The sequence below is a fragment of the Acomys minous genome (genome assembly GCF_964271855.1).
Source record: "Acomys minous genome assembly, chromosome: 3".
Classification (NCBI taxonomy): Eukaryota; Metazoa; Chordata; class Mammalia; order Rodentia; family Muridae; genus Acomys; species Acomys minous.
This window is the reverse complement of record NC_140485.1, coordinates 76,005,543-76,015,031: the sequence shown is the minus strand read 5'-3', so window position 1 is coordinate 76,015,031 and position 9,489 is coordinate 76,005,543. Positions and strand designations below refer to the sequence as shown.

The following is a 9,489-nucleotide window of genomic DNA, read 5'->3' as shown; positions in this document are numbered from 1 at the left end:
AAAGACGACTTTCTCCTTCCTTGTGCTACCTGGAAGCTCTTGGTCTTGGGCTAGGGGAGGGATGTCTCACAGTGGAAAAAGTGGATACATAGGTTCAAATTATCTCAAGTCACTTACCATTTTAACTTTCATGCTAGGTAGATGTTCTTAAATGTTTTGGTTAGACTATATTAACTATAGATATAATGGGTGCCATTATGGCATTTTCATACAAGTATATAATATATATTGATTAAAATTTCCCCACTGGTACTAATCCTTCTTGCTTATTCTTTTCTTTTCTTCTTTTTTTTTTTTTTTGGTGAACCAATTAGTTAAATTTAGTTTCTTACAAAACATGTTTGAAGGATTATTTGCGAGAGAATAGGTGACTTACAAATGTCAACACCACTGAAGAAAATGTCTATCTTCATCAGAAACCATCAGCTGCTTGTAGATCTTTATGAAGAGGAGGGACTTTGTGAGCACCTCCCTTCTCCATTGGTGGGTCCAGCCTTGTGCTAGTAATTACATATGCTGTGAATTTATGAGTGCAATGGCCACATCACGCCCAAGAGACAGTGTTTTGCATGCTCCACCCATTTGTTTGAACCTTGGAGGGGATGGCAGTGATGCCCCCCTTAGGGATGAACATTCAGTAACGCTTGTTCTCAGCATGTTGATCAGCTGTGAGCCTCTGCAGTAAGCCAGACCCACTATGGGATGTTCCCCATGCATCTCTTTGTTATGTACTATAGAGAAATAAGCAATAAAATGGCTATGGTAAGAACAATGCATAAAAAATATGTACACGGTGAAAAAGTGTTATTTTTCACCTATAAAAATCCCCTCTAAATTAATAAGAAAGGGACACACACTCTAATATAAAAATGTGCAAAGCCTGAGGAGAGATTAAAAAAAACATTCAGAATGTCATACAAACAAAAAAATTGAATTTCGTAGGTAATCTAAGAACTGCAAATAAATCTTTGGTTGGGATTGATAGTGATTAAAAATAAAAATGAACCAATTAATTTGAGGTAGGAGGGAAGTAAACTTTATGATACGAGCGCTACAGGGAGGGTTGTAAGCTCTTCCATAGTGTGAGAGAACTTATTTATGCTTGAAATTCACATGCCATTTAAATTGGAGCCTCTCGGCTTCCCTGTCTTTCTCAAGCATAAATTGATGCTTCTACCTCTGGCATCCATCCTAGGGTCCTAACTAGACAAATACACATAGATATAGGTACAAGACTATTAACCACAGTGCTGTAGAAAGGAAAAAAAAAAGAAATAAATGCCTGTCTCTGATTCCCTAGGTAAATTCTGGGAAGATGGTTCAGAAGGGTGGGGTGGTACGTGGCTATTGACCCAGAAAGAGCACATCAGGTGCATGTGAGAAACAGATCAGGGTATGACAATGCCATCTAAGAAAAACATAGACTTATGGGAGGTATGCAAACCATAAAATGTCCTTATGCTGTTGGGTGGCTGTCTTGGGGGTGATATGGCATTGAGGGGTTTTGGTTTCTACAGCAAGCATGCTTCATCTTGGTCATACTAAAGATTAAAGACCACTTTACCCCATTAGCAGCCTGCTTGGCTCATCATGCCATCTAGAGTAAGGAGGTACTCCAGACAAGAAGACTAGTCTTTCACTCTGTCCAGTGTGCAGCCACCTGCTGAGTTCCCAAGGTGTCCATTTACCATGGTAATGAAAGAGGTCATCAGTGAATCCTTTAAGACTAAGATTCACCATTTCAAGACAGAAACTTTTGTTATCTCAGAGAAAGCAATTGCATCTTTCTTCCTTTCCATTGGCCAGTATTTATTTATTTATTTATTTATTTATTTATTTATTTATTTATTCATTCCTGACTTCACATCAACAGGTCTTTGAACCCAATGGGCTCAACCTAGGATCCATAACTAAACAATACTCAAGGAAGCTGCATGTCATATGAGTCCTTGGAGAGGAGTTAAAGAGCAGGGAATGGATGCAAAGTCTATTCGCACGCCAACTTTAGTTCTATGTTGGACATCATTGCTTAGTGTGAGACCAAAGGAGAGAAGATGCTGGAAGGAGAGACCTAAGATCATAAGGATGTGGATATTGATGAGGATTGGTGCACTGTCCTTGTTAACCCTTCCATGCCCTGCTTGATTTCTCCCCAGATCCTTATGGCAACAATATTTACATTAACGATGAACATCCCGTTTTCAAACTTCCTCTTCCATTAACAGATACCTGTCCTGGTTTCTGGTTTGGGAAATATGACCGCTGCACTTTTGAAAGCTTCATATCCCCTGGGCCACAGCGTAGGAAGAGAGGAAAAGTTGGTATTCAGGTGTGAATGTGAGGGACGGAAGGGTAAGAGGGTGGGGTGGGTGCTGGGGGGACCCCAAGATATTTTCTTTCTTGTCTGTTTTTTTCCGCCCTATTCCTTTTCCCTCCATGTCAACACCAAACAAGACAGGACTAAAATTAATGGGGAAAGCAGCAATTAGCAAATTAGGTTAGCGGCGTGTTGCCGAGTGGCGCGGCTGCCAGGTGCGGGGTCTCTGGCAAGATATTTATTAGGGCCTGTCAGAGAAGTGACACTTTGATAAATGGAGTTGGGTAATCAGCCCTCTCCGACAGCAAGCATTGTGAGGCCTCAGCATGCGCCACTGCAGAAGAGAGCCTTTGTTAGGATTAAAAAAAAAAAAAACTTCACATGCAGAAAATGACATAACGGCAGCCCACTGTCACAGAGAGTAGCCTCAACCTTAAATCCTGGTGTCCAGGGTACGTCCTGAGAGGTCTTGGGGCTTTCCTTCAGAATGGGCAGCAGGGAAAGCATGGTCAGAAGCAACTGAATGTGGAAAAGTCTCCCTGAGCTTTAGAAATGCCCTAGAGTCAAGGTGGAAAACACAGGAGTGGATTTTAAAGAATAATCAGGTGGGCGGAGGCAGCCTCCTCCCGGCTGCACTGTGATGGTGGCCACGTGCTGAGGTGCCAGAGAGGCTGGGCTGGCCTGGGGAGTGGAGGCAGGGTGGCGATGTGGGATGGTGTAAGGGCTATGCTATGGTTCACCACCTTTGGAATGACGCCTACTGTAGGAATCCTCCCCATGGCAAGCAGATAGCACATCTCTCCTCTCCAGTGGCTGGCTTCTCAGGCAGTTGTGACGGCTTATTCTTGACTATCAACTTGACAGGATCTGAAATCATCTATGAGGAAAAGCCCTAGGCACATCTTGAGGGAGATTCTAGATTGAGTTAATTGAGGTAGAAACCTCGACTTAAATTGTGGATGGGCATCATCCCATGGCCTAGGGCCCCAAGCTGAATAAAGAGGAGTAATCAGAGCATTCCTTTTCTCTCTCTGGTTCTAGATGGTGGCACAGTGTCACTAGGCATCGACATCCATCCTTTCCCATCACAATGGACCACCGCCATGATGGACCACCTCAAACTGTGAGCCCAGTTGAATGTTCCTTTCCTTATGTTGTTTTTGCCTGGAATTGTGCCACAGCCACGAGACAAGTAGCTGATTACAGGGGTATTCAATCACCCGGTGGAGTGTGTACACATGCCCAAGTGATGGGGTGAGAAAGACCAGGTTGATGTCCTGAAATGGGTCCCTGGCATTTTCTGAAGCTCTGTTGGACTTGTAGATACCATCAAGGTCTGGCTTTCTGTGTGAGCAGGGCCATCCAGGGAGCCACTACTGCTGTTTCTCACCTTTTGCCTGGGTGACCTACAAATGTCCTCCAGGTCACTGACCTCCTACTGACAGCAGGGTTCCAGTACTGAAGCATCAGTATTCAAAACTTAACACTTGATGAAGCCAACAAATATTATGGGGTGTTGAATACTGCAGTCTGGCTCTGACCTCTTGCGTTACTTCTCTGTCTCACTGGGCTCACTGGGTTTCTCTGCCTTTGGTTCCTATCCAGCACCTTCTCTGCATCAGATCTGTATGGCTATGGATCCAGACTGAGTAGCTTGAATTTGGAATTCCTCTTTGCTCACTGAATACTGGAACAGCTGTCCTTCACACTCTGGGGTCAGGTCCATAGGCAGAGGCCAGCCTCAGCTTCAGCTCCTCCCTCTTATACCTCCTTGCAGTTCAGGGAGCTGCAAGGCTAATCTACCCTGAGCATGTCTCTAGTTCCTTGGTCTCTAATGACCTCCAGTAAGTGGCGCCAAAGGCAGCTTCTAGTCTCATCATTTCTTAAAAGATGGTCCTCAGGTGTAGTGCTGGTTAAGGAGCTGGGTTCTTCGGGTACTCACTACTAATGGCTTTGTGTCTCTTGGGCCTTCTTCCTTACTTGACTTCCTTGCAGCTGAAGACTCAGGCAAAGAGAATCAACCCGCTTTTCAATTGTACTGGCTGGTTTTATGTGTCAATTTGACATGAGCTAAAGCCATCAGAGGGGAAGGAGCCTCACTTGAGGAAATTTCCTCCATGAGCTTGAGCTGTAAGGCATTTTCTCAATTAGCGATCAACGTGGGAGGGCCCAGCCAGCCTATTGTGGTGGTGCCACCTGGGCTGAGGGTCCTGGGTTCTGTAAGAAAGTAGGCTGAGCAAGCCATGAGGAACAAGCCAGTAAACAGTACTCCTCCATGGCTTCTGCATCAGCTCCTGTCTCCAGGATCCTGCCCCATTTGAGATCCTGTCCTGACTTCCTTCGGTAATGAATAGCAATATGGAAATGTAAGCCAAATAAACTCTTTCCCCCCCAACTTTCTCATTGGTCATAGTGTTTCATTATAGCAATAGAACTTCTAACTAAGACACAGTCTACCCTTACCATATCCCATTCTGTTTAAGGATACTGAATCTTCAGTAGAGGGCAACGGATGCCTATACCCTCCTTCTTATAAGTAAATAGTTCTTTCAGGCATCCTGATATGAGATGAAAGGAGGGACAATTAATATTTTTTCCCCAATTTGATTGGCTTTAGAATCACCTAGGAGATACACCTCTGGGCTTGTCTATGAGAGTATTTCCAGAGAAGTTTAATTGGGGGAAGACATACCCAACTGTAGGTGGCACCATCCAACGGGATGCAGTTTTGTGAACTGAATCAAGGGAAAAGGGAGGAGGCTACTTGAGCAGCAGCATTGGTCTTTCTTGCTTTCCTGAGTTTCTCACTACCACGTACACTCTCTTGTGGTAAACTGTGTCTCCTTAGATCACACGTTTCTTTCTGTCAGGTAAAATTGGTCACAGCCATGACATAAGCAACTAAGACAGAAGGTGGGGCCAATCATACGTATCCACATGGTTACCTAGCACCTTACAGATGTTTTGACAAACATAGTTCTCATGGGACTAATCCCTGCTGTGGTGAGGATCAGACACAAAGTATCTGAGTCTGTCAGAAAAGGATGCTCATCATACTGATAATGGCTTGTTGCCCATGGAATCCTGACAAGGGAGTGATGGAGAATGGACAAGCTTCTTTAGGTGGACTTAGGTTCAGATCTTGCCATCGTCTCATAACTACATATGCTGATGGGGAGGGCTCCTCTGTCTGAGGTTAAGCAGTAGCTTCCGTGAAACAGTCAACATGGTCTCAATGAAGATGAAGATTTTGGTGATAGTAATGACACAGGTGAGGGGTCAAGGAACGTGTGATATGATAATAGGCCCCTGCTCAGGAAGAACTTCAGAATCCTGTTGGCTCTCTTGGAAAATATATGATTATTTTTTTTTGGCAGAAATGCAAACATGAGTTTTCCCAGGCCTCCATTTTTCAATCATTTGCACTGCAGAGTACACTTGCAACCGTGTCTACTTCAGGGACTTGTCCTGATTTGTCCCAAAGCAATGAAACTATATTTGGTGCAAAGCTTCCAAGATGATATTAAGGTCAACTCCATATGAAATCTCACACTGTCTTGGCATTTAATAGCATAGACTAGTCTGGTCTGTTTATAAACTTTATATAAATTCAACTGCACACTAGGAAACTCTTGTTTTTGGCTTCTTTCATTCAACATTCTATTTGTGAGGGCCATTCATATTGTCACAATGGAGTAAGTATCATTCATTTATCTTTTTTTTTTGCTGTCTAGTATTCCATGTTGTGAGAACATTACAGCTCATTTAACTATTCTGTGGATGGGCTCATTGGAAGTTGTGAGCAGTGCTGTATGACTAAGGCCCTTTTTGCAGCAGACCCCACTCTGTCACCTCCTATTGTACCTTCTTCCCCGTACTCTCTCGGCCTCAGTTACAAGGGCCTGCTGTCCTTTCCACCTTGGCTCTGAATACACATCACTTCCTTAGCTTGATCGTCTCCACTCTAGCAATCTGGTGACTGTCTCCCTAAATCTCTCCAGCCTTTTTCAAGATGTCCCCTTCTGGATGCCTTCTCCAGCTGGCTGCCCAGTGCTCTAACCTTGTTAGTCTGTCTTCTTCCCTCACCCTCTTTTTTTTTCCTCTAGAGCAGTCACTACCATAGGTAGCACTGGGTATGTCACTTAGTTGTGTGTGGTCTGTGCTCCACACATCACTTAGTCATCCTAGGAATTTGGGTTCTGCTAATTGCTCATGTCACATCCACCTTGCAATCACAAAGCCTGCAGAAGAGGACTCATCCAGAAATATCTATTTAATGAATACTTGTCTAAAATATAGGCAGTATCAGTCCTTAGCATAGGCACCTCACCAAAGAGGAACTTAGAATAATTTTGCTTTGTATCCTCTGGGGACACACATTAGATCTTGGTAAGTGCCTCATTCCTTTACAATTAGTTGCCAACTGACCAGTTAATAAGATTTGGAATTTTTTCTTGAGATTGAATTTGAGCCTTTCCTTTTCTTAGAAAATCAATACGTTATTTATCTCCTATGCTCCGTAGCATTCTACTTGATTTATCAAAGATCTTTCCTGTGACTTTGAGACGAATTCAGCTGGATTCTGCTGGCCCTGCCTACCTGGCTCGTGATGAAACTTTCAAGTGGAGTTTTGCGTGGTCATCAGACTTTTCTCTGCACCTGGCAGGTGCAGAGCGCTGTCCTATGCCCAAGGACATGAGGCACAGTGGACACTTCCTTTGCTCTGGAGCTCAGGACATAGATGTGGGGGATTGTGATCATAAAATGTCAGTATTTCAGCAGGGCTATGTGAGATGGGACCATGGGACTCAGTGGACAGTGGACACGGTGAGGTGAGGTTAAGTGGGGTGGGTAAGGAGAATTTGCAGACCCTTTGGAAGGTGTTCTTGCTGTAGCTCATGAATGCAACAAATATTTACTGAGTTTCTGTTATGTGCGAAGTGCTGCGCTGAGCTTGGTGGACAAAGACCATATCCTCATGAATATGGAATGTCCCCCTAAACACATGGACTTAAAGCTTGGTCCTCAACACAGCTGTATTCAGAGATGGAGCCTTAAGAGGTGACTCAATTGTCAGGGGTCTGATATATTGATAGATTAATTCAATGGTAAGTTTGAAACTTAATGGTCTATTTAGCGAGGGGGCCTCCTTGGAAGAAGTAGTTGCTGGGGGGGCATGCCTGGAAGGAGCTGTTGGTTGCAGTTCCCCACTCTTTGCTGCTGGCCCCTATGCAGTGAGGAGCTTTGCTCACCATCCACCCCCATCCCCCACTTTAAGGAGACAGTCATGGAGAACAAGAAAGGTCATTGTAGGTACCAAGAGCAGTTGCAAGGTAACTTCCATTTTACCTGGTGATCGATTCTCTCTGTCTCTCTGTCTCTGTCTGTCTCTCTACTTCTCTCTCTCTCTCTCTCTCTCTCTCTCTCTCTCTCTCTCTCTCTCTCTCTCTCTCTCTCCTCCCTCTCTCATTGTGTATGGGAGGCTAGTCTTAACTACCAACCCTCCTGCGTCCACCTACCAAGTGCTGGGATGACATGTGTGTCCCACCATATCCTACCATGCCCAGTTTTTGAGGATTCTTAATTACTGAGTTGAAGTCTATTAAAAAAAAAAAAAAGACAGGGTCTCGCTATGTAGCTCTGGCTATCCTGGAACTCACTATGTAGATATGGTGATTTGACTAGGTATGGCCCCATAGACTCATGTGTTTGAATGCTTGGCCCCTAGGGAGTGGCACTGTTAGGAGATGTGGCCTTGTTGGAGGAAGAGTGCCATTGTAGAGGTGGGCTTTGGGGGTCATATTTGCACAAACTATGCCTGATATGACAAAGCCTCCTTCTGTGGATCAACGTGGATCAATGTGACTCCTTCTACAGCACCTGTCTACCTGGATGCTGCCATGTTTCCCACAATGATGACAATGGACTAAAAGGCTGAAATTACAAGCCAGCCATAATTAAAATGTTTTCCTTGATAAGAATTGCCTCAGTCATGTCCTTCACAGCAATAACCCAAACTAAGACAGGTTGCCCTCAAACTCATAGAGATCCATCTGCTTCTATCTCCTGAATGCTGGGGTTAAAGGTGTGTGCCAACATGTCTGGTCCAGATTCCAAGTCCTTATTTATCATTGATTTATTGTGATTTCTGAGTCTTTATGATTCATTCATGGCATGGCATGTAACATGTCAGTTTACTTTGTATTTTCCCATTTGTTGGCAGCAGCCATCCGGGGAAGTTTTTATGCATTTTTTCTGTGTGTGGTGTTGGTGATGATGCCTCTTCTTTTACTGATACTTTTATTTCTTTGAGTCTTAGTTGCATTTTCTCTCTTTCTTTTTAATTATTCTATTTATCATCTGTCAATTTTTCTTACCTTTAAACATAATTCTTAGTTTTTAACATTTTTTTTCTATTTATTTTTCTGTTGCTTTTCTTCTTTATGATCAATAACAGTCGAGGCCCTATATGACAGAGCATAGTTCACACCACTCATGCTGGATAAGAACTGAAGCATTTCCCTGTAAGGGATGAGATGTGAGCAAGATGGCCATGCGCGTTAGACTCCTGGAGTCTGTGGCCAGTGCAATTGGACAAGAGAAACAAAGAGAAGCCATGGGAGTCAGAGAGAGGTGAAATAACCCTACATTTGAAGGTGGCCTGACTTTCCATGTGGAAAACCCAAAGGTTTCTCTAGAACCCTACAAAATCTAATTAGCGAGTCCATTACACGTCAGGATACAAAATAAACACAAAAGTAGTCATATCTCTATGTGCTAACAACCAACTCTGTAAAAGGGAAGTTAGGAATATAATTCCATTATCATATCACAAAGGCTCAAATACTGTGGTAAATGGGTAAAAGACACGTTCACTGAAAACCATGAAACAGCAAGGAAAGAAATTAGAAGAGACATGAAGGCACAGGAGGACTCCCCACATTCACCGATTGGCCAACTCACTACGGTTTAAATGCAATCTACAGGTTTCATGCCATCCTTATCAATATCCCCAAGCAACAAAAAAAAATGTGTAATGGTGAGAGCACCCTACCTGCCTGGTGCAGGATTTCTGATTGCATAGATGATGGGTTTTTCTTGTGAGAAGATGGCATGGTGGGGCCGGCAAACACATCGGACTCTGGACCCAGCTGGGCTCTAATGCCCAGAGC

At 43.7% G+C, this 9,489-nt stretch overlaps 1 long non-coding RNA gene across 1 annotated transcript; it reads left to right on the top strand.

The window, feature by feature from the left end:
• The first annotated feature begins 431 nt into the window (after positions 1 to 431).
• On the top strand, positions 432 to 3,421 carry LOC311594065. The gene is made up of 3 exons (XR_014777944.1): positions 432 to 483; positions 2,226 to 2,329; positions 3,359 to 3,421. It is a non-coding gene; the product is annotated as an uncharacterized lncRNA (long non-coding RNA).
• The last annotated feature ends 6,068 nt before the right edge of the window (positions 3,422 to 9,489 follow it).